This window comes from Rhipicephalus microplus, chromosome 3, assembly GCF_043290135.1.
Source record: "Rhipicephalus microplus isolate Deutch F79 chromosome 3, USDA_Rmic, whole genome shotgun sequence".
In the NCBI taxonomy this organism is placed as follows: Eukaryota; Metazoa; Arthropoda; class Arachnida; order Ixodida; family Ixodidae; genus Rhipicephalus; species Rhipicephalus microplus.
In genome coordinates, this window is record NC_134702.1 from 126,144,911 (window position 1) to 126,171,538 (window position 26,628).

At 45.6% G+C, this 26,628-nt stretch overlaps 1 long non-coding RNA gene across 1 annotated transcript; it reads right to left on the reverse strand.

Annotated features, from left to right (window-relative positions):
• Nucleotides 1–145: 145 nt before the first annotated feature.
• On the reverse strand, nt 146–26,628 carry LOC142803335 (uncharacterized). Its single transcript, XR_012894063.1, has 3 exons — nt 26,569–26,628; nt 19,933–20,217; nt 146–245 (listed from the first exon to the last, which is right to left on the reverse strand). It is a non-coding gene; the product is annotated as an uncharacterized LOC142803335 (long non-coding RNA).

Below are 26,628 nucleotides of genomic sequence, written 5' to 3' on the forward strand. Positions count from 1 at the left end.
CTGAAGCGCGCAATACCTTTCGAAATCGGTAGTATCTACGACATGCCTAAATGCGGACTTCTATAAGAAAGCAATTCCACTACAAATCAGCTGCGATTTCCTGTTACCTCTAATTCGTATGACGAGGCGAAAAACACACAGGCTTTGTACATCGCAGCAGCTTTCTGAAAAGCAGTTTGTTTATGTAGTGGTGGTTCTGTAAACTTCAGCTTTAGATATGATTCCATCCTTGTAGTTTCTTCAATCTGTAAAGTAAACAAAACGTGACTTGACATGTGCAAAATACTCACGGATTGAAACGCGACATGATTCATTTACATTAACATGTACGTACAATTGCTCAAAATAAACACACCATATTGCCACGACTATAGATCTATGGGAGAATGTTTGCTGCTCTCTACGAGTTGAAGTTGATATTACGCCGAGGCACCCGAAGAGTAAATGAGCGAAATAAAATTGCGTTTGTTACCTAGCCCAGATTTTACCTATTTCAAACTGCGTGTACTGTACACACGTTACTTCTCTTTGCTTACAAGCCACACACAGTGCATCGTGAGTAAGCTTCTGTCATACACCCTCCACAAATTCACAACAATTTATATAAAAAAAGCACATGGTCCTTGCCTTGGGGATAATGGCACGGGTAATGTATAAACAAATTGTGAGCAGAAATTTTCTCTATAAATTGACTTAGTTTTGACAAATTCCTAAGAAAATGTGCCTAACGAGCCATGGTTCACAAAAGCAAGAATGACATACTCTCATAGAAAAGGCACCGATATAACAGCCCGTGTCACCGGTAGGGTGAAATCACAGGGTTTTTGAGAGCGTGGATGTACTTGTATACTTTAACCCAAGTACAACATTTGCACACCTATATCTGTAGTGCTCGTACTTAGATGCCTGTGTTTATACCCCTCATGCTTAGTAAAAAGGCTCATACAGTAGAAAGCTGACTTTCCTTAAGAGCTCAGCCAACCTTGAACGTATCTCGTGTTAGGGTGGCACATGTTGAAATGAAAAATGAAAGGGAAAGACGACAGAGACGTCTAGAAAGGCAGGCGCTACCTTTATAGATGTCTCTGTCGTTTTTCCTTTTTCATTTTTCATTTCCGTATGTGCCGCGCTAACAAAAACTGAGTTCGTTGATAACTTACTCGCCCGAGAAACAAAACTTTTTAGCCAACCTATTCATTCGTGCGTGACAGCGACAGTACTCAAGCGGAGCGTGAAGTTGCCACTTCCACAAGCGCGTACTTTATGTACAGATGACCGTAGTCTCTCTTCAAATGACTATATTACTTGAAAGTGCATCAGTTGAAATGCAGCTGGTCTAGACCAGTAGAGTCGTTTGGCTCATTTGGGGCGTATACCAGCAGTTTCATTTGGATGTCATTGATAACACGCAGATTGCGGTGAGCGTTATCAACATAAAAGGTGTCGTACTCTAAAATGTACCAGCGTTACTCACAAGTAATGCCAGCTCACAACGAAACAAGAGAGGGTTAGCAGGGTCACGTTTCATTAGGTATGCCTGACGTACAGTTGCCAACTCTGCTTGTGTGCCTTTCAGCTTGCTCTTCGATACGGAAGAAAAAAAGGTTTCCTCTACTCTAAGGATAATTCGCCTGATGGCGCAGCACACGACAGACGGTATACTAGACTACGATAGCATACACCACTGTAGGATTACACCAAATCCGTAGTAACCTGACAGTGCACTCATGCAATACTCGACCACAGTTTTTTGCTACCTTCTAACTGGTATATCTCAGAGCATAAAATAAAAATAAAGCTGCCTAAAGACCATGCTCAGTTTTCTTAATATTGATGTGGCCCGTAATCTGTTTTCGTGAAGTAATGCTTTGTGTGGAAGGGTTGGATGGGCATCAAACCTAGTGTACATTGAGCTGATTAAAGCCGAAATTTTCGCTTTTGCTAGTGGGGCTCCGTATACAAAAAAAAGGGTGCAGTAAGGCGCTGATCTATATCGGCATTTTGTTTTCCTCTGCAGAACTACTACAGTCGATGTTTGCCCTGTGTCTCATATTTATTCATTATTATCCCGCGTTAGCCCAAGGTATTTCTATGATCCAAAAGCAAATATTATGACCACTCGGCTCTCAAACACGCTAGTACAACACAGCATAGCGTTGTTTGGTATAGTAAGTGTAGATTTAGAGAGGCCCTTTGCCATTGGCTGGTTAGTATCCTAGTTCTGCCGCGCACATGCCTATTCATTATTCTGTAATATATACTGGTCCATGGTGCGCAGAAAGGAGAGGCATGTTAGCCTTCTACATCCGGACCGTATTCCGACGCTGGGGCCACACAGATACCCGCGTTATGTTCCGTGCATGAACGGAAAAGACTCTCTGTACAAGCGTAAAGTAAACACGTGTTTTTTGTTCACGAACACTGGCTCAATCATTTCACGTTCCCTCACCTTGTGTCAGAAGCAAGAACTCACATTACGATGAAGCTTTCAAGTGCTTGGCCCAATAGTGGTGCAGTATATTCGCGCGTAGTCGTGCTACGCTATGGCCGACGCAAAAGGAACGCGCCCTTTCTTGAGCGGTAAAGAACAGTGGTCGCTGAGTATGAGTGTACAGTGAATTGTCGCAAAGGAACATCAAAGACGAAATTCTTTTATGCAGGTGTCTACCACAGCTACGCTTACTCATTCTGTCGCGTATACGACGTTGTAAAATTCAAAATAAAGACGGCTAAAAAAAGCAAGACGAGATGAAAATGTCCCATCACCAGGAGTTCTACTTGCGGCGCCGTGATTCGCAGCGCCAAACGACTGAGGCAAAAACTGCACGTTCATCAAAATGCTAGCGGTGAGCTGCTTCGAAATACTAGCGGTGAGCTCTCGCTGCGATTTCGCGTTGGAGACACACAAAGCTCGAAGGCCATTATTGCCGCGGCTGCTTTTGCGAAAGGAGCCACAGAAGATACAAGCTTGTAGTGAAAACTGTAACTCTCGCGAATAAAAACGTTGCCAGCTTTCGCTCGTTTTGTGTTTATTGTGCGTTAGTTTCGTGCGTCTTCCTTTGTGTTTGAGCAGTGTTAGATCTAAGTGTAGAGCTGTTGTATTTATTAGCACTTATGTTGGGCTCACTTTCATCATGCATTCCTCCTGCTTGAGCAGCGCTTGTTTCTTTGAGTAACATTACAATTTATTGCTATTGCGTTAATTTTTTGCCCTTGATTCAGAACAGAGACCAATGAGCACTTACTAATTCTTGTGAAGGCACATTGCAATTTAGAGAGATACCGACCGCTATGACAGAGGGATCATCAAAGTTTTTAGGGAGATGAAGCTACTTAAGGATGATGTTTGTCTGGTTTCCATTGTGACGGCTACAAAATGAGGGGGCTCGGGTAAAGTATGGTATAGTCGAAGGATATGTCAGATCCAAAAGAAATGCTTAACAATTGTTCTACCTCAATGAATTCTGACAGAATATTACAAAAAGCTTTCAAACGCAAACAATTTATAAACCTCGCTGTCTTCGACACAGACATGGACATTGGGATCTTGCTTTGACATCGACTCTTTATGTAGTTGCATTTGATTATATGGCACTCAGTTTACAACGTATGGGACCCCGCTAAGGTAACATAAAGAAGACACAAACAGGATCAAATATATTTTGTTATCTGTCATAGTTATGGCAGAAGAATATAAAACAACCCCAAGCATGAACCGTTTACACTAGTCGGCGACTTACTTTAGGGGTAAAGTGTGGGATCGGTCTAATTGGTAATTAAATATTAAACTTCTGAGCTCGAAAATTTCAGACAACAAACACAAAAGACGAGAACGAGCGCAGACTTTCAACTGATTTTTCACTTCTAAGACACACATACGTATGTTACAAAAAGAATATAAAATCACTTGCTTAAGCAAGAAAAAACACCACACAAAACCAAAAGGCCAAAAGAAACTGCAAAAAACCGCGGGCTGATCCCGCACGCTAACGTGACATATTTAAATGTGCCAATTATTTTTCAGATAAACCTAAAGACGGATTGCCAATGCGGCTGCCTCGAGCGAATGCTGCAGCTTCGATTATAAATCTCGTGCATTTGTTAAGAAGAAACGCTAGAACCCTTGCCTTTCAGAACTATCTTCGGGTAAGTAGCATCGTTCACTCGTAATTATTTACCTCCTGGAGATGCGTGGATATTTTGGGGTGCGAAGCTCCCTATGCCGTGGGTCGTACGTCTGCGATGTATGCAGACGTCATAGTGGTAGTAGATAGAAATCTTCAACGGCCGCACTAGAGGAGCGGCACGGCGAAGTTAGTCATAAATAAAAAGACAATTGTTTCTGATGAAACAACTTATAGAGACTAGTATTGGTGACTTAATCTTTAATATTGCTACGGAAAAGAGACGGCGTATCGAAGAGGCTGTGCAATAGATGTATGTTAAACCAGCGGTACTGGCGTGACCAGTTCACCAGCGAGCGAGCGGAAACCACCCCTCGTCTTCGTCGTCAGGCACGCACGCGCGTAGCCCCCAGGAATCTCAGTATGCATGCATGTAGCATAATCCCCGGCGGCAGAAGCGCCGTCACGGCGCATCTAAATGTCAACGTCACTAGGAGAGTGGTAGGACTTCAAGCGCGCAAAATGTACAACATTGGTAGCCTGCTGGGCACATGAAGGCGACGGGGCGACAGGACCTATTTCATATGTCACAGGAGTAACGATACGAAGGACTTGGTGTGGACCTGTGTAGGGAGTAAGCAGTTTTTCTGACAAGCCAACTCGACGGGCGGGAGGCCAGAGCAGGGCCAAAGAACCGGACGGAATGTGTACGTCGTGGTGTCGTTGGTCATACAAATGCCGTTGCTTATCTTGAGAGATCAGAAGGCGATTACGAGTGATTTCGCGTGCGTGAGTGGCCCGAGTGATAGCGTCCATGGCATATTCACTGGTCGGTACTGCAGGGGACGATATGACGGTGTCCATAGGCAATGTTGGTTCTCGGGCAAACAGCAGAAAAAATGGAGAGTAACTGACAGACGGCGCGAAGAATTATAGGCAAATGTGACGTACAGCAACACAAGATCCCAGTCGGTGTGGTTGGTAGAAACATATTAAGCAAGCATGTCTGTAACAGTTCAATTTAGACGCTCCGTGAGTCCGTTGGTTTGCGGATGGTATGACGTGGTCAGCTTGTGTCTCGTTTGACAAGACTGCAAGATGTAGGCTATGACCTTCGACAAAAAGTTCTGGCCACGGTCTGTAAGCAGCAGCCGTGGGGCTCCGTGTTGCAAAATCACGTCCTTGAGGAGGAAGTCCGCGACGCCTGTTGCGCAGCTTGTTGGAAGAGCTCGTGTGATGGCATAACGCGTGGCGTAGTCGGTGGCCTTAGCTATGCACTTGTTACTCGAGGAAGACAAGAGGAAAGGGCCAAATAGGTCCAAGCCAACGCGGAAGAACGGTTCTGACGCAATGTCAAGTGGTTGAAGGCGTTCGGCGGGAAGTGTCGATGGCGTTTTGCTGCGCTGACATTTCTCGCAAGCCGCAACGTATCTTCTGACTGAGCGTGCAAGCCCTAGCCAGAAGAAGCGTCGGCAAATTCGGCCGTAACTGCGTTACACACCAAGGTGACCGATGATCGGAAGGTCAGGAAGTTCATTTAGTACGCCCGAGCAAAGGTGTTTCGGAATGAAAAGCAGCAGGGCCAGTCCATTCGGCTTAAAACTTTGGCGGAATAATACACCATCGTGTAGCACGAATGAGCAATGTGACTGATTGGAAGATGGGGATTCGAGGCGCTCAATGATAGCACGCAAGGACGCATCGTGGCGCTGCTCGTCATCGAAGGTTGTCTTTTGCGAAAGTGAAAAGATGCTAGGTTCGGTGTCGGTGTCAGGCATAGTGCTTGACTCAGCAACCGGGTAGCCGAACAGGCACTCTGCGTCCTGATGTAGGCGTCCGGACTTATACGTCACCGTGTAGGTATACTCTTTCAGTCGCAGAGCCCAGCGCCCGATCTGGCCAGTAGGAGCCTTCAGCGACGTAAGCCAACATAGCGCATGATGCTCAGTTATTACAAAGAAATTTGTGCCATATAAATATGGGCGGAACTTTGATACTGCCGAAACAAGAGCAAGACACACACGCTCTGTAATGAAATAGTTGCGCTCAGAAGCTGTGAGGAGGCGACAACTCTGTCGTGTCCCCGTTGGCGTTGAGCTAGGACGGCTCCAATCTCGTGACCACTAGCATGGGTTCGGACTTCTGTTCGAGCGGTTGGGTCAAAGTGAGCCAATATAGGTGCAGTCGTCAGAAGCGTGATTAAATGAAAACAAAAGCAGCAGCCCCACCTAAACGTGACGTCTTTCTTCAGAAGTTCAGTGAGGGGTCGAGCGATGGTTGCGAAACCTTTCACAAACCTTCTAAAGTAGGATCAAAGTTGTACAAAACTCCGGACGTCTTTGACTGACCAGGGTACAGGAAAACTAGTGACTGCACGAATTTTCTCCGGGTCCGGCTGTACACCAGATGCGTCGATAGGGTGGCCCAACACCGTAATTTGCCGGCGCCAGAAGTGGCACTTCGACGTAATCAATTGAAAGCCTGCAGTGTGGAATATGTCGAGAATAGCTGACAAACGCTGAAGGTGGGTCTCTAATGTTGCAGAATATACAACGACATCGTCAAGATAACACAAACATGTTGAGCATTTGAATCCTTGTAGCAGAGAGTTCATTATGCGCTCGAACGAGGCTGGGGCGTTGCATAGCCCAAACGGCATAACCTTGAACTGATATAGGCCGTCTAGAGTTACAAACACAGTCTTCTCTTGGTCTTTTTCGTCGACAGCAATCTGCCAGTAGCCGCAACGTAGGTCTATTGAAGAAAAGTATCGGGCGCCGTGGAGACAATCGAGAGCGTCATCGATGCGGGGTAAAGGGTAAACGTCCTTTTTCGTTATTCTATTCACATGGCGGTAATCCACGCAGAGGCGCCACATTCTATCTTTCTTTTTAACGAGCACAAAGGGAACGCCCAAGGGCTCGAAGAGGCTTCAATAATTTCTTTGTCTAGCATCTTGCTGACTTCTTGCTGATTACTTTACGTTCGGTCGCAGACACCCGGTATGGTCGCCGATGAATCGGATGAGCATCACCTGTGTTAATGCGGTGCTTTACGAGTGAAGTCTGGCCAAGTGGACGGCTGTCTATGTCGAATATGTCACGGTATGAAGCCAGAAGGCAGCAGAGTGCGGCTGACTTCTCAGGTTCGAGGTCCGCGGTGATCATGGAGCGTGAGGTTGCATCGAGGCACGTGGTATCCTGCGAGTGACGTGGGTGATCAGGACATACGTCTGCCGCAAAACAGGTGACGTGGTCTTCAAATAAGTGTCTTAGCGTGGCGACCAATATTCCTTGAGGCAGCACTTTTTCATGAAACCAAAGTTGATTACAGGTAAATATGTTCGGTTAGAGGCCATGGTTACCATGGAGTGTGGGACATTAATGTCGCGCGCCATGAGAACATCAGGAATCGGCGTCACGATATGATCACCGTCAAGCGCGGGAGAGGGTGTTGCCAATTCAACGAATGTGAGAGCTTTAGGTGGTATCCGGAATTAGTCAGTGGTGCAAAAGCTGTTCGGGAGTTCAGGGTGAGAATCCGGGAAAAGAGGAAGTTCTAGGCAGAGAGTACCGGTTGAACAATCGATGACGGCAGAATGCGTCGATAGTAAGTTGATGCCGAAGATGAGATCATGAGGGCAATTTTCAAGCAATGTAAATGAAACGGGAACATGGCGGCCGGCAATACTAACACGATCGGTACACATTCCAGTGATGGCCTCAGTTCCACCATCAGCGACATGGAGGGCTTTAGTTGCTGCAGGCGTGAGAACTTTTTTGAGCAGGCGACACAGATAAGCACTCATTATAGACACTTGAGCTCCGGTATCGACTAAAGCCGTCAAAGAAATACCGTCCACATACACCTCGATCAAGTCCGTATCAGTGGGGAGCGTCAACGGAAGATTTGGATCACTCGAAATTGATGCAGCACTACTTCCCGGAGCTGCATGATCTAGTTTGCCGTCCGGGAGGATCCATAGTTGACCGGCGACAAATAGCGGCGTGGTTGCCGCGATGGAGAACTGCGGCGTTGACGTGACGGTGAACGAGCGGCGGAGCAGCTGTTAGGGACGTCGGAAGAAGGGCACACATCACTGGGCGAATACCGACGGTAGTCCTCGTATGGTCGAGTAGAGGAAAATGGGCTCCATATTGAGGGCGTCCATGTGCTGCGGCAGTAGCGGGAGATATGGCCAATTTGGTGGCAGCGGAAGCAGATTGGTCTGTTGTCTGCAGTTCTCCATACCATTAGATTGCGGGCTCGTGGAGTAGAATGTAAGTCATGGCGTGGTGCATCTGATGTCATTGGTCTGGAGGTGAGTCGTGAGGCAGAGCAGGCCACAGGAATACCGAGCTTTGCGATTTCCAGCCTCACGACGACTTGGATAACGGAGATCACCGGAGGTGTTTGTGTGGCGCCATAGTCGAGCGGATGTGGAGGAAATGATGCCGGACTTTGCGCCTCAAGCTCCTGTCTATCTATACGTGTCACACTGTGCTGCATGGGTGTTGCGGAACCGACATCGGTGTAGGTTGACTTAAGAGCCGTGTTTGGTAGCCGCGTAAACTGAGGCAGAACACGGCGGCTTTTGGCCCTTTCGATGCGGCATTCCTTAGTAATCATATCTACTGTCGTGACGTTGGTGTACACAAGCAAGTTGAAGGCGTCGTCTGCGATGCCCTTGAGAATGTGGCCTACCTTGTCACTGCGTGTCATTTGCTCATCCACTTTCCGGCACAACGCGAGCACGTCCTGTATGTACGAGACATACGACTCAGTTGACGACTGTGCACGGGTGACAAGTTCTTTTCGCGCTTCCATTTGGTGACCGCACGGGTCCCCAAAGAGGTCGCGTAGTCACTCCTTGAAGATATCCCAGCTGGTGAGCTCGGTCTCATGGGCGTCGAACCAAATACGTGGGGTGCCGTTCAAGTAAAATATTATGTTGGCGAACATTATTGTAGGGTCCTATCGGTGTGTCTAACTAACACGCTCGTACCTATGGAGCCAGTAGTCAACGTCAAGCCCAGTTTGTGCGGAGAATGTACCGGGATCACGGGGGTGGAGCATCGTCGTGTATGTGGTGGCTGGAGCTACAAATGGAGACGCTGATGTGTTGTTGTTGTTAATAATCATGGCCGGAGAGAGAACGGTGCGGCCACTGCGAAGCTTCGTGGTGAACACGGGGAACGTTGAACCTCCAACAAATATGTTACAGAAAAGAGGAGATGCCGTATCTACGAGGCTGTGGAATAGATGTATTTTAAACCAGCGGTAATGGCGTGACCAGTTCACCAGCGAGAGAGCGAAGACCACCCTTCGTCTTCATTGTCAGGCACACACGTGCGTCGCCCCTTAGAATCTCCGTATGCATGCATGTAGCAATATCATTTGGCCAAAATTTAATGCTTACTGAAAAAAAACTAGTATCAGAGGGACACACTTTAAGCACCAACTGGCCAGAGGAGGTTGCCACGTGAAACTCGCTAGGCATAACCTCTATGGTCAATGACATTTATCTTCCTGATAACTGAACCTAGTTCAGGAGGCACCGCAAGATGCCCACGGGACGTCTTTATGCTCTCCTATAGCAGAGTACCTAGCACTCTGAATCATTAACCACTTTTTTCCAAACACAAGTAAATATGCAAAATGTACATATTCATGTTTTATTTTTATCTCTTGTTCACCTTGAAATATTTTTTTTGTGGCTGTGTTTTTGTGAACCTAGTGAATGTACATGTTCTTTCAATGTCATTGAATATCCATGTTCATGCAAAGACGTCTCTTTTGTTATCATCGTTATTCTATATCTAAAAGAAAAATGTCCTGTTGAATGTTATTGACGTTTGTGACAATAATTTTTTTAAACAGGTTTAGCGAGGGCTGGGCCTCCGTACGATGAATATTGTGAACTAGTAAATAGCGATAAACTAGAGGTGGTGAAAGGTGGGAAGTAGACACGAAACGCAAGCCGTGAGGAAGCGCTCGAGTGCCACCTCTCATTTAGTCTTTAGAATATGCACGTCCGCTGGATGGCGGTACTCCTATATGCTGAATATATGATAAAAAGATGCAAGATGGCGGTACTTGGAGTGTTCACTAGATGAACGGACTGACAGATTCATGGGCAGACGCACGAATAGATAAATGGACGGACGCACGGAGGCACACACGAACAGATGCACGAAGTAACGCACGGACGACGGTCGCACAGGCAGACGCATTGACGGATGGAAGCGCGAACGAACAGACGGACAAGCGCTTTGCCCCGCTCATCATCATGCACTCCGTGGATATCATGTAGTTTTTTTTTCTTTTAGGGGCGTCATCTAGAACAGCCCATGTAGACGTGCTAGCAGCAGGTCATGCATTGCCGCCTGTGGCGTGATTGCTTCTCCCGCCGCCTTCAGATGCGGGAATCATACTCTTTCTGTCCTGTTGCCGAAAGGAATAAGGGCTTGTGGATTTGCGATTGCAGTACTGTGTGCCTGCCATGCTCCACGTGTAATTCACTGCCCAAACAAACGCACGTGTGCAGCAGCGCTGTAGCTCATGCGAAAGGGTGACAAGTGCGGCCTTCTGGCTCAATGAATCTGAACCCGCGCTAGTGGTCATATTCTGGAGAGGGACGTGCACAGTTACATCACAAAAGAAAAGGCAAAAAGTTTAGGCGAAGAGAACTGATATAAAGGCGAGGAAGGTGAAGAGATAGAATACAGCAGGAGAAGAGGCAAAAGGGACAGAAGTACATTTTAAGCAAAGGCTAACACACAAAAAAGGGTGAGAGAACAACCACCTAAACAGAGAGATCCAGAAAGGTAGAGACAGAAAAAGAGAAAGAAATACACAGTCGTATAGAATATAGCGTAGCCATGTGCAATATACTATAAGGAAACAAAGTGCAAGAAGTTAGGGGGTAAAAGGCCAGCCAAGCCTGTGCCAGCTAGGTGCCTACCAGCTCTGTTGTTACGCAGTCCTGCACGAATTATTGTAAGCTGTGGTAATTTTTGTTTTGCTTCAATAGATACCGAACATTCACGTTGAATTGCTGCACATTGTGTGTTCCTTTCTTGCTTCATTTCTTTAGCCGTTTCAGTTCTGTATTTTTTTATTTTGTCATAGTTTTTGTTTTTTTTCTTCTGTATTTCTGATACTTTGCATCCCAGAAGTCCATAACTATAAATTGAGCCAGTGGTGCAAGTGTATAATTATGGCGTAAAATTAGGACATCCGTGTCGTAATTATAGAAAAATGGCTTCTGTATGACCTCTACTTTACAGTACACAAAAACTGAACGAACGTCTAGTTTTGCAGTGTGGAGGTTCTGGAAGCAGCTTCAAGACTCGTGCTGAAGTTCAGGAATTACGGGGTTCTTCGAACAGCAGTACGTCGCCTCACCCGCAAGCACTGACAACGTCTCCTATCTCTTTAAAAGAACCGTCGCGTTGCCCTTGTCTTCCAGAAAGATGACAAGTTTTCATTTGAGTGAATGTCATTGATAGCTTGCTTTCCCTTTCTTCATATTAGAGAAACATTTTGGTGTGAGCGCAACCGTGAAAGAGCGCTATAGGACGGGTTCCTGCCTCAACCCAGATGATAGCATTTACTACAGCGAAAACCCATCTTTTTGCATAATTTTGTGGCCCAAACTTGAAACTGAAGTCCGAATTAAGAACACTGAGCTCGGATGAGTTTGGCTGGTACGACGATAGGTTATGCACAGCGGTCATGAGAACACTGTGAAGGGGCCTAAATGCTTGCGACAGTTTTCGCGCGTCTCTTTCACGCGATGGGATTGAAGGGTGGTCTTGAAGTCAATAAGGAATTCAATGCTTGATAACTTGTCCGGAACCTGGTCCTCTAAGTGACTGAGCGGGAAGAAAGCCTCTTTCGCCAAGTTCAATACAGTCTGCCTGGATTCAAGGACCCAGGCTTGCAGTACTTTGTCACGCTAAAGAATATTTTCGGCAGCTGGTTTACTGGTTTTTATGGCTGGTGTCTTTTTTTGTTATATCATGTGAGACCCCGAGTAGACGGGCTTTCATCAAAACGTCGACTTACTCTATCCAGCCTTTTACAGTTGTGGAACGATAGCCAAATCAACATAGGTATTAGAAACATTAGAGGCGGTAACCTTACATCTATAGCGCTTGGGCTTGGGACAATTGTGTGCGATAGGTGTAGACCAGACCACCTACGCGGCCACCTATGCAGACTTCCACCGTGGTTGGCAAGGTAGCACAAGGCGCTGGATTCATGATCCTTTGCCTCAACGCTCCTCGCCTTTATTTGAGTAATGGGGCTTTTTATTCTTAGTCAATTTATTAGATAAGTTAAACTGGCACCCATAAATATTGCGCCATCTCCTTTTAATGGGAACTGTGTGTATATGTGAAGCAGCGGGCGCTAAAGCTTACACTGGCGGCGACGTTAACGCTACCACTCATCGTGGCATTTCGCATGACAGAAACCTGGGGATGTGCAAAGTACGCAGTGATTGGCCATTTTTTGTGCTGCAACAAGTCAATAGCTTAGAGACAAAAGATTTCGATTGGACACCAAAATCAGCAGTCTACCTTTAGTTATGCGGACGCTGCGAGTGTTTGTTGTTCAATAACCCACAAGACAAATCTCCCACCAGTACTAACTTGGAATTGAGCATCCAGTGGCTATATATTCGGCACTGTGAGTGAATGGCTGTGCAGCGCAAGCAGTTGGTTTTTGCAAACAAGAAACTCAGTCAGCGTTACGAAGCGAGAAAGGGGGGTGTAGGAGAAGAGTGGTAGGAGGAGGAGACACGCATTCACAATGGCATATTGTGTAAACGATGCATGGAGGAATACCTAGATGAGAGCGGGAATCGAGAGTCAGTCAGCAGACGCTCCTTGCGTCGTCGTTGCAGCAAGCATGTCGTTAACGCTTCTAAAAACACTTCAAAGGATTGTTGTTTAGTGTACAATTGACGTTAACGCAACGTTACACCTGAATCATATAAGTTTATGAAATCTACTAGCACTCCATCCACCGTTGACGTTTCACCGACAGCAGGTCTGAGGAGTCTTTTCGAAAACTTTTAGACACGTTACAAGGCTCTATTTTAGGATACGTTACTGATGTTATACCTTTCATTCTTCGGGTGACCGCTGCTGGTGTTAGTTTTTCTTGACGCTTTCGCATTTCAACGAGAAATGTCAGGTTTCGGTGTAGGTGCTAGTTTTTCTTGACGTTTTCGCATTTCAACCAGAAATGTCAGGTTTCGCTGTAAGTGCCACACGTCTCTGCAGTAATTGGTTTGATAACGTACGTGGCAGGACCTTGACGTTATTCATGTCGGGTCTTGCCAGACAATTTGATCAAATCATCTTACCCTCCCATACAAACTTCAATAAGTTATAACAAAGAAAGGAATACAAAGAAAAAAACAACGATCATTATCATGAAAAGAGGTACCACTAAATCGGCGTAGAACACCACCACCTCGTTCTCACTTTGTCATTTCCGTTCTATCGCCCGTTTGTTAAGTTCTATCAATAAAACTCGCTATACTTGGATGAGGTGCGGATACACCCGTCGTCTGAGACCTAGAACTCCGATATCGCATATTGACTTCGGCAACGCAAGTTCACGCTGCCCAACAGACGCCACCTCTCGCGTCCACTGCTTGCCGCGGCCCGGTTCGCCAGCGAGACCCCCCGATATTTGCCGGCACGGAAGACCAGAACAACGAGGACTGGCTGTCGTCACACAAAAAAGTCAGTAAACTGAATAGATGCGATGACGCTGCTAAGTTGGGCAATGGGAACATTTACCTCGTCAACGTAATGAAGCTGTACTATACGAACCAAGAATCTGAGTTCGAGGACCAGTCTGCCTTCTAGCAGGCAATTACTGTTGTCTTCGGACGCTCTGCTGCACGGAAATTAACCACTGTACACCGCGTGGATAATTTGGCACAGGAGCATGGTGAAAAGTTTACAACCTTTATGGAGGAGATTTTCGACTTCTGTAGGAGAATCGATGCCTCAATGAGTGGAAGCGCAAAGATACAACATATTATAAAGGGCGCCGCCGAGGATGTTTGCCGAATGATTCTCACGAAGTCTTCTACCACTGTGTCTGACGTCAAAGCCCAGTGCCAGAGTTGTGAAGAGCAGCTGAGGCAATGAGCTCTCACGCGGTGTTCCTCTCTGACAAAATCAACTAGTCACTTTACTTCACGTTCTGCCTGACCAGTCATACTTTCTCGCACTAATAAAAGACTTCGTGCGGAAAAAAGTTGTTCGCCCACTTTATCTGCTCTCGTTTGCTCAACGCCAGGAGCTCCCACAGCAGCAGACACTGCGGTAACCAAGCACGTTTGCTTCGGTGCTACGAAAAATGATTCAATAGCAGATATTCGAGGCCAAGCCCATGCCCTTTAAGCAGTGCCCTGTTGCCGCGCGTCTTACGCTGAGACAGTACACAAGCCCTTGCCATGTCACGAAGTGCCACATCTCCGCCTATTGAGCCCTTTGCCACATCGACTGTGCTGACTGCCCTATGGGCTGCTCCTACTAGTGCGAATTCCTAGCGAACGGTTGATGACCGGCTGCAGTCTCTTTTAAGTGTGAATACACTTTATAAGCGACCCCAAACCATCCACCGCCATCGGCGGCGTCCGCAGTCTTCTCTCTATCTTTAAAAGAAAGAGGACTTGGCGGGCCGCAGCGCGACGCTCTACCGAATAAGCCACGGACGCGACGCTAATATCCCCCTTCGCTCGCTCCTCTGCTCTCCTCGCTTGCTGCAGCTGCGCGCGCACCCATCTCTCTCGCGCTCCCGCCTTCTCTCTCAGTCTCCCGTCGAGAGCGGGTCGTGCGATGGATGTCCCGGAGGCAACGCTACCATCAACAACGAATGCAGTACAACCAAATGCCAGCACTGCACCCGTCGATGGAGGTGACGGTACCGCGGTGGTTTCGCCGACGTTGGAAGACAAGGCGGCGCTGCGAAGGGCTCGTGAGACTGAACGTAAGTGGGCGAAGCGTGCAGCGGATGCCGAACTGCGTGCTCGCGAGGCCGAGTGCAAGCGGGCGAAGCGTGCAGCGGATGCCGAACTGCGCGCTCGCGAGGCCGAGGACAAGCGGGCGAAGCGTGCAGAGGATGCCGAAATTCGCACTCGCGAGGCCGAGGACAAGCGGGCGAAGCGTGCAGCAGATGTTCAACTGCGCGCTCGCGAGGCCGAGATGAGGCGTCAGCATCTAGCGGCGAACGCGGCCCAAGAAGTGGAACGACAACGCAAGCGTCAGGTGGAGAAGGGCGATGAAGGCCGGCGTCAAGACGCCGCTCGCAATCGTCAACGGCGAGTGGACGTTCCCGAAGCCGTTCGAGCCAGTGAACGAGCCACGCGGGAGAAGGTGCGAGCCCTGGACTTTGCTCGTCCGGGGCTCGCATGCTATGAGGGGGAGTAAAGTTAAAATCCGTTGGCGTTCGCCAGTGAGTTAACGTAAACTCCCCCGTGTGATCAAAATGCGATTCCCAGGAACCATTACACCATAAAGGCACCATAAAGTGATTAATAAATATAATAGTGCGAGTTCATAAATACCCCTCATATCATCCCCCCGTGCATTCGCACTTAACCATGTTCAACCTCGGGGAAATGCTTGGGAGTTTTTTGTGTGTGGCAGCTCTGGACATACCGTCCGATACGGCGGTTGTTGTGTGACAGGATAAACAGACGCCACTTTACAGAAGAGCTACGTGGACCGTCCCCTATCTCGTAATAAAAGCTCTGAACGGTAATAAATGACGTCTTCACGTGATTGATTTAGCCTTCAAGTGCATTGATTGATTGATATGTGGGGTTTAACGTCCCAAAACCACTATATGATTATGAGAGACGCCGTAGTGGAGGGCTCCGGAAATTTAGACCACCTGGGGTTCTTCAACGTGCACCCAAATCTGAGCACACGGGCCTACAACATTTCCGCCTCCATCGGAAATGCAGCCGTCGCAGCCGGGATTCGAACCCGCGCCCTGCGGGTCAGCAGCCGAGTACCTTAGCCACTAGACCACCGCGGCGGGGCGGCCTTCAAGTGCAGTAGGCTGTGAATGATTCATTATGTTTTCTTTGTGAACGAGTGGCCTTAAAGACAGACAATTGCGTCGTATTGTTGTTGTTTTACTTTTTCTCTTTCGCGAAATTTGGTCTCTTCTCTGTCTGTTCGTAACGTCTTTTTCTAGCATCTTTTATTCCGCTCGTCACCTTACCCAACACAGGATTGCCAGCCGGTCTGAGAACTGGCTTACGTTCCTGTCCTTCCGCTTATTTCTTTCCCCCTCCTCTTCACGTAACTATCCGCAACCTACGTCTGAGGGCTCACTTCCACCCCGTCGTCGCACCGTTTTACGAATGCGTCGTCGGCCAGCTCCTGAAGACGAGAAAAACTAGCCACCGCAGTTTCTGAGGCAAGAACTTCTCTGTCGAAATGCTCAAGCCCTGGAACATTGCCGTCGAATACTGTAGAGGTTTTTGTTAAAGGCGTTCCAGTGTACGCTCTTGTAGATACTGCTGCTACAGTTTCTGGTATGAACGCCAAACTTTGCCGCAAGCTCTGATAAGTGACCACGCATCCTCTTATATTGTCCTTATGTACAGCAAGTGGAAAATGTTTTGATCAGCCTATAGCCGCCTGTGGTGCTACTCGACTGTTCATCGCAACGAACCACTACAATGCTGCGTTTGTCCTCCATTCATCTTCCTCGCACGATACCATACTTTACTGGGCTTTCTTGTCGCTTAATCCCGTCATTATCGATTGTGCCAGATCTGAACTTCAAAACTTGCCATTTAACGACCAGGCCTCCAACCACGCCCAGCAGCCGCGCACAAACCAGCAGTCAAGGAAGATACTGAAATCCCACCGGCAGAAGCTTCGTTTGTTCCCGTGTTCTGCTTTGACATTTATGATGAAGCTTCATTTTTTTAACGATAAGCCTCAACCTTGGTCGGAAACGATTTCTGTTTTATTCAACCCTCTCCATTTCTCATAGAAACAGCTCTCTCTGCCACACCAATCTTCTTTCTTATCTGATCTAACTGTTGAAAGAAGAATCTAGTCAGGTGCGTTCACTCCATTGACGGAGACAGATTTTTCTCATGGAACAAGTTATCCCGCAGAGACCGCGGCGTCTTCAGTGCCCTTGACCCATCTGATGCGCCACCTTCTGAGCTATTCAATTCGGTGATTGCAGAGGGACCGTAACACTCTGGGCTCTCTGATCTTCAGCTGCTGTACCGATTCCGGATATTGTGGGTAAACCCGAACCATAGTATTTGTTGGGGTGTACGGTACCCAAGTCGTAATGTGATTATGACAGTCACCGCAGTGGAGCATTCCGGAAACTCCGACCATCTGGTGTTTTTTAACTGGCAGGTAAACCTAAGCACATGTGCCTGAAGCATTTTCGCCTTCATCGAAAATGCTGCCTCCGGTCTTCGACGATGCCACCAGCGGTTGAGCAGCAGAGTCCCATAGCCACTAAACGAGCATGGAGGGTAATGCAATTTTTGGTATACGCCAAGATAAGGAGGCAATTTAGAGAGCACCCGGATATAGGTAGCTACTTAGATAGATACACAGATAGATAGATACAGATAGATCGATAGATAGATAGATAGATGATAGATAGATAGATAAATAGATAGATAGATATATAGATAGAAGAAAATAAACAAACATGAAAAAAGAAAGAAAGGAACACTTGAAGTGCCCCAGATCGCTTAAATGTATAAAGAGCGCTCAAGCAAGCTAGCGCCTTCGAAATTTAGCTACGGCGACAATACCAGGCGCCCTTCGAACGCACCAGGAGGCAGCCTTAAGTAGGAAAACAAGCATTAAAAACCCTTCGGGTGCACCGCGTTTACCTTCGAAAAGCGTCATGGCTACGCTGACCAACTTCCTCGCACATATCGCCGAGCGAACACCAGAAGCTTCGAGAAGGGAAGCGTGAGTCACTCTCTGGTTGCATCACTGGTCGAGGAGAGTTTTCAAAAAAGTCTCGCCCCTTCCCCAGCTTTGACTGTGCAGTGCACTGACAACGTTTCGAGAGCCCAGGGCGAAAGTATAAATGCGAGTAGCGGGTGTTGATGATCAGGAGATGAGAATTTTCCCGACATCGGGCGAAGGCTTATGTCGTCAGCGACGAAGGAGCCGAATACAGTTTTGCATCAGCGTGTGTAGAGCAGGAGATGTAGCATTTGCCGCCGTCTGGCGAAGTGCTGTTTCTACAGTCACCAAGCATAAACAAGAGGCTTTCTACCTGCGGGTGAGGCTTGTAGTACAAGCAGGTGAAGAGTGGGTGTTTACCACCAGTGGGCGAAGACGCGTCTTGCAGTTGCAGCACGCCAGTAGCCGACGTAATACCGGCGAAGAATTTTCCTTATTGTAGTGCGGACCCGAAAGAGAAACATTGGGAGCAACGGAACGACAATCAGCACCGGAGTTTGAGTGAGCAATTCCTTGAAGGGGATCCTTCAAACTTTGGTCCAAGAACATTAACTGAATAAGTTTTAGAAAATTTTTTATTCTTTAGGTGTCTTGGCTTGTTGTTTGTGCTCGTTGATTGGAGGTTATCTTGTTGTGTTGTGTACCCGTCGTATAGAGTACCTTGTGAATCGAGACACGTTGTATTGAATTCTAGCCGAGTGTGCAGAATTGTGTGTCGTTTGCCCCTGCCGTATTTGAGAATATCTTCTAATTTTTTACCAACTCTCGTGTCTGAGTCGTTCTTTGGACCACAGACGGCGTTCGCTGGCGCTCCCAATAGGCACCGTGCAGTCGAATTTTTCAGTGTGACTGCAGTGCCAGAACGCAATGCCTAGCAGAGAAAAAACGCAACAGTAGGTTGGGGTCAGTCAAAATGGGACGCGATGACCTCGTGTCACTGCCCGCGTGAGCGGGGGAATTGCAGCAGGCATACACGGGTACGCGGCGCGCGTCTGTTTTCTGCGTGCCCCTAACGCCCAACATAAGCGAACCTAGGTTGGGCTAGTGCCAGCTGTGCAGCTCCCTCTGGTAAGTAGATGATACCTATAGGACCAAATCTAAATTGTCCGTGTTTCGTGGGGCAGTTTCAGCAGCTGATAGGTCGGCCCTTGAATTTAGACCTGCGATTGCCTCTCTAATTAACAGAACCCGTGACATTCTGCTTCCATTGGAAAAAGAGCTTCAGACTATCTCGCGGCTTTGCTTTCCTTTTGTCTTGACTGGCGAAGATTTTTTCTGCGTATTCCGCTCGTGTGCCTTCGCCTCTCCGCATTAGGTGGGAAAGTCTTCAGGGAACTAAACTAGTCAACAGGGCGGCCAATGTGACACGTAGTTTGTTGCAGATGACGTCTGCTATAACACATTGTTTTACGTCCTACATAAGTGAACATTGGCATGGTACACAAAGGCATCGCAAAGCCAGAATAAGAGTCTCGCATTGAAGTGAATTAAATGACGGTATTAGACCGACGTGCTGCACTCATTTTACATACCGCAATAAATACGCTTGATAATTTTACTGATAACAGTACATGAGGCATATTTATGATTCTGTCAGGATCACAACTTGTCGCGATGAAAGGATTGTGATAACAAACTTTGGTAAACAAGCCATTGCAAGAGATGCGGTTAGGTCCACATCTCCGGCGAATTAACTTCTGTCCGGCTTTCATTTTAACTTTTCTCGCACTTTTAGTGTGCCAACCGATAATGTGAGCTATGCTTGCAGTGTTAGTCCAGAATGGGCTAATTGGCTATTTTTTACTCACCTGTTGCACAATGCTCGCTGCTCTGTATTTCCCGCAGACATATTTGTAGAAGTCATTGCACGGGTCAACACCGAAGTCAAGTTGCGAGCGAAGTGTAATGGCCACATAACGGCAAAGAACGCCGACACATTCATCTTGCACAATGTGAGACGACGGAACAAGATGTCTCGGTTCAAGCGTCGTTGTCACTTAGGTATTTATAGGTAGCATTGAAGACTTTTTCGTTGTCCGTGTTTCCCTTGGCACTTGAGCTTTCGGTACAAGTAAAGGAGATAATGTGTCCACCTGGTTGTAGGGAGTAAAAAAGTAGTTCATAGAGAAGCAGTCGCTATATTTAGCTATTGTGCAGTACACTCCCAACAAACAAAGTTCGTCAGCACGAAATCTTCCGCATGAAAACATGTACACCTGTCTTTCTATTTTCCCCAAGAAAGCCAAACGATATAAAACGAACTGTATGTTGTTGAAGGCGCATGCGAGAATGTGGTGCTATGGCATTTGCAGTTACCAAGAATGGCAATTTAAGCTGGCCATGTTTTTGTTTCTCATAATTTGGAAAAGCTTATGCCCAATATAACGTTCAATATAACGTTGGTTTCGGCACATATTGGCTTACATGAACATACTTGCCTTAATATCATTGTCAATATATGCAAGTTTGTATCAAGTCATTACGCCCCGACGTGGTAGTATAGTGGCTAAGGCGCTCGACAGCAGACTCGCAGGTCGCGGGAATGAATCCCGGCTGCAACAGCTGGATTTCCGATAGAGGCTGAAGTGCTGTAGACCCGTGTGTTCAGATTTCGGTGCATGGTAAAGAACCCCAGGTGGTCGGAATTTCTAGAGCTTTTCACTACGGCGTCTCTCATAATCATATAGTGAATTTGGGGCTTTAGAGTTCACATATCTATCAATCGTATCAAGGCATTACAAAATTCTTTAGAGAAGACACGACGAAAAATAAATTTTTGCTCCATAACAAGCATTTTTGGATTGTTGGTGGAGCGTGCAGTATGGTTTGGAGCAAGTTGGGATTATCATTATCTTACTGCGACAAATATGCCAGTGTGTAAAAAAGGAAACATTTACAACTTGCAGTAGGGGGCTCTTTACCGCATAACCTTTCCATATATATATATATATATATATATATATATATAGTAAGTAAATGCACGGCGGAATTGTGAGAATACGCCTAGAGAGGAAATTAAAATGAAGAAATCATCTGTCTCCATTCCGTGAAACCTAATAGGCTGATACGTAGGACAGAAATTGGCGCAGTTTCCGAAGAGTTTGTGAAGTTCCTCACAGTTATTCTTATTACGTCAGTTTTCACAATCATGAGTACCTTTCAGGAGCTTAACGGTCTGACAACGGGCCCAAACGCACGATTAGATCGTTGTAGACATGAAAAAAGATTGAAATATAGTGACATATTTAGGCATTATTTTCTCGCTGTAACTTGTATTTATATTTTTATATGCTTAACATTATCAGAGACCATTCTGTGACGTAGGGATACGTATCCTTGAAGCTGCACACAGGAATATTGAGTTTCTCACTTTAGTATTGAACGTGGTCGCTTAGTCTGTCATGCGTGCTAGTCGCGAAAATTAGAGTATGAATATAGTTATGGAACCCCGTCCAATTCTCTGCTGCTTACGACGTAACGTGAGTAGCATAGTGAAAAGCGGCGCTGCCGTGAGGCCACCAATGAACTAAATTCAGCCATGCGGCAGGCGCGTGGAAAGTAAGAATGCACAGTAAACCAATGCGGTCTAACACAAACCACTCATGCGCTCACAATTTACAGCGTGTGAGCATACAACTTTATAATCGCTGTAGATGAAAAAAAATCATATCAGAAACGTTTCCCGGTGTTTTACACTTTACTATTCCGCAACCAGACTGAGTGATAAGTAAGATATACTTCGGGCAAAAGAATATGCACCAAAAATGGTTGTGGGTCCCTTTAGAGGCCCCTGATTTTGATTATTTGGAAATAGAGTGGACGTCAAAGGGCTTACGTTACACTTCGCTACTATATCTAAGTGTGAATAAGAATACTTGAAAAGTGATATGATCAATAAAAAACAGTTTATTTACAAAAAAGATGCAACTACGTGAACAGGCACCACTGAAGCATATTTCTATGTTGCCAGTACATTGCACAGAATTTATTCTGAGCACTACGAAACGGAGTAGGCGAGAAACGGTGTACATTTATATTTCACTAAAATCACTGAGTATGAATAGAAAGAACACCTGAAATATGATTCGATAATAAACACAGCTAAATAAACAGGAGGATACACCTGTTGGTGGAGCAAATCTTTTTTCAATAAATCTTGCCAACGAGAAGTGAAGCAACCATGGCAATGAAAATTTGAGTGGTAAATAACGGCAAAAGTATAATAAGCCTAACAAGTAATAAATAAAGATGCTTGATGTAGTTATCTTCAAGGACTACGAGTTTTTGTGAATTATCCCTATCTGCTGTAGCGAAGTGTGAAGTGTTATATTTTATCCAAAAACACTAACAAATAAATGCGATGTAAACAAAACCTAACAGTATACGATGTCAGAATAGGAGCTAACTCTTTTATTATGTATCTGATCTGGCGTGAATGTACAAGACCCGAGAATAAACGAAACAAGTGTTGCGAGCGAACAAAGCAGAAAGGGACGAGCCACCTTTTTTATTTGCAGGAGAGCTGTCATAGCCGCTGTTTCTATCGTTCAGGATGTAGACAAAAAAAATAACTTTATCGTGGTGGTGCGTTAAAGTTCATATTGCCCTTCGTTCACCACTCTTGTGTACCACGCATACGCTGTCCCGTGGCGCCTGGTGTGGCACATGGCAAGTCAGAGAACAAGTAGAAAGGAAAGCATAAAATAATTGAGGCAAAAAAGGAACATATACAGACAGAATCAGAAAACATAAGAAAGAAAACGTTAAAAAACTCACAATGAAATAGCCAAAAAAAGGCATAAAGAGACAGAAAAAGAAAAAAGACAGAGCAATGGACGGGCTCAACCCCAACCAGTGCAATCAAGAGATCTGCGAATGTCACCTTTCCCATTCCTCTAATCCACCAGGCGAAGTACTGTCCATTTCATTCTTCCCGGCACGAGAGACAAAGTGGGTGGAGAAGAGCTGTTGCTCGAGGAAAGTAATGAAATGAACGCATCATATCGACACCCAACTGCCATTGTTGTAATGGCATTCCTTTCATTTATAGCACGCGCAAACTAATTACAGTGTCTAAAACAGATGTCATTGGCCCTTATTTGCAACACCTCGAAACCTTTTTACAGCATTGGGATGCTTGACCTACACCATTGTTGTTCAATTCCTCTGTCCAATAGTTCGGTTTTTTTTCTTTTTTTGCGCAGTGGCACAAACACGTCGCGTATTGTTTCCAAACATACACTCGCTGTGCTGTAGTTACTAACATTTCATTTCTGGCGTCATGATTCCAAAAGCCCAGAAAAGATGTAATGCGAGTATGAGATGCGTGCTTGAAAAAAAAAAGAACTGTTCATGAAGGCGTGCAATACAATCCTGTGTTACAACACATGAACTTCTCTTGCTCAAAGCACTTGTCGAAACTTTGGCTCAAGACACATCCTACAAAGACTACGTTTCTTGACTTTTACCACGCCAACGCCACTAGTCTTTCAGGGCTTCTCGAACTGAACTATGATCAATTGTTTGCAAACGGTTCGTACAGCAAGCGCAGATAACTAATGGCTTCATTTCAGGAACACGATACATAGGTTTATAAAAAATATGTCCTTTTCCAAACTAGAAGAGTGAGCAGCCCTACTCTCTGGATGACCCGTGAGATTACTTCACTAAAGCGTCGTGTTTTAGGGCAACCAACAGGATCTTTGTGGTAAATTACATGAAAAGCTTAGAACATCAAAGTATCGATTTTTAATGTAAGGATGTATAATTTTCTCATTAGCGATCCAGAACTTGTTTGAAAGCACCTTTAGATAGAAAAGTACCTTTTAGTGAACTTACTGAATTAATCTGAAGTTGCGAATCTATGCATATTAGCACAGCCCTTTAATGACCAAATTTTCAGTATATTTTTACGCAGAAGCGACACAGCTGCAAGCTTATTCGCAGAGGTCTAGGTATACTTCACCTCTTTTTATGCGAACTGAGCATTTTTTCAAGACTTCTTAAACCTGACACAACACATCTGGGCCGGATGGTATCCCAAAGAGCTTCTTTTCACAGATACGCTGAAGGGTGCGCCAACTATCTTCATACTTTGGTGCAAGTCTTGATAAACGTAACACAGAAATTGACACGGAGAATGCCAGTCCACAAATCTGATGACAAGCATACCGTGACAAGAGGCACGCTGATTTTTCCGTTATGCACTGCCAGCAAGCTATGGAATACCTCAATTTTGGGCCTGTGAGGTTGGTTTTATAAAAATAAAACTTTGTCACGAACAGAAAACATGGTTTCAGATGAGGCCTGTCTACGGGGACGCAACTAATTCATATTACCTACTAATTTATCGCAGCGCTTGACAAACGTGGCCAAAAAGATGTTTTTTCTCGTTTTCCAAAAAGCTTTTGACCGCTTGCCTCATTTTAGTACCACAATAAAGTGGAGCATCATTTTAAATGACAACCAACTTAGAAAATGGTTCAACATCTTTTTGTCGAACCACCATACATACTTCCAAATTGCGAAATGGAAGTCTCAAACAGCGTCAGCGCTTTCCGGTGTCCCTCAAGGCTAAGTCTTTTGGCCTCTATCTTTTCCTAATTATTTGAATGACTTGGCTTCTGACTCTTAAATACACACTCATCGCCTTGAAGAGGACTGCATCGACTATACAAGACTGAGGAAATTCAGAATCAAGCCACCTTAAGCAACCATTTTATGGCTATAACTAATTTGTGTCATATGTGGGAGATGTCTTTAAGCTCCGAGAAATGTGCTCAGATGTCAATAACAAGTGATATTTCCAACTTTTCTATGCGTGATTTGCGAACAGTAATCCAGTGAACCTTGTTGATTAGTTCAAATGCTTGCGTTTAACTATTAATTCTACGTCAAAATGGAAAACACACATCAAAATTATTGTCGGCGCAGCTTGAAAGTGCCTCTGAATGCTCAGGTATTAAACACTGTAACAGTAAAAATTAGTTGCCCACGCGCCCCTAATACGTTCATTATTCGAGTATGCAGATGTGGTCGGAGATTCATACACTAAAACAGAGATTAGTCCTATATATCCTGTACCCAGTAAAGTGAAACGTTTTATTTCCAATTAAAGGCAGAAAAGGGTTCGTGTCAGCAATTTACGTGGGATCAAGTATGTCCCCTCTCGAGTAATGGCGGAAGTTGCAGTGTGATAGTATGAGGTTCAACATTGCTAACAACCACAAGAAACTAGCCTTCCACACAGAATTCAACAGGCCACGTCAAATCTGGAAGAAGCAAAGTCTATTGTGGAACCTCAATGAAAAACGAAATGATACAGAGGTTGGTTCCTAGTTTCCTAAGACAACTGTTGAGTGGCACGGGCTAAGCTATTAGGTGACAAACATGTAAACGTCTGAATATTTTTGTTTGCTCTTTCCCCTACTTGTTGTCGCTATATATACTTAATTTCTAGAAAGTGCTTTAGCTGTTCTTCATTCTTCATTGTATTGTTTTCAACGAATGTGTGGTATGTTATTTGCAGTCAGCGTAATGCTCATAAATTTTCCATGTTGATGTTCATATAACATTTTGTGTAGTACTTCTAACATGACATTACCTTGTCAAAATTGTGATGTTTCCATCATCGTAACCACCTGTGGTTTGGCGATCAAAGAGTTAAGGCTTTACTGATAAAAAAATAAATAAATTATTTAATTATTGTTGTTCCATAAATTTAACTTATAAAATAATGAATTATGTTCAAAACAGATCTGTGTTGCCGTTCTCATAGGAACGTCGTTCCATTAGGCACGTGATACGGCTGAAACGACCAAGGACGTGTAGCTTTGCCAACAACCGTATCGTGACAGAGGGCATGTGTCTCCACGTCTCCACGCCACAATCGCGATGACTACGTCGATGCAGTTGCTCTCGCACAGAGCACGATACCGAATAAAGACACCAGTGAGGTGCTATTTCAGCTGCTCTACGGACGGATGCCAGCTTTACCGCAGGCACACACTCTTGGTCAGGCACACCACTGGAAAAGCGCCCCTTATATTTCATTCTACGGAAGACCTCACCGTTGACTTGACTTGGTTGGTACTCAGGCCTACTGAGCGGAAAACAGTGTGCTGAAATAGAATATTTTACCGGTCCAGAGGTATCGGCTGTACGGTGATAATAAATTCAGTTGTTTGTTCAGTGGTGTGTATGTGTACTTGTTTTTGTTTTCTGTCCCGTCTCAGTGCGTCTTTAAAGTTTCAACGTTCCTTTTTGCGAACTGTAGATACAGGAGAACGAGTGTAATAGTTGCAAAAAACGACACAGTATAAAAAAGAAAACATGGACTTAAAAGATGTAATGAAGGCTACCGATCCTAGTTTCCTAAATGAATGTTTTAGGGAACATACTCTCCGTCAGAGTATAACGTGCAACTTGAGTTCTAGTGTACTTACCGTGATGTCACCTTTAACTGGTGGTTGCTCAGTGAGAAGGTATGCCAGTAGAAATGTGCA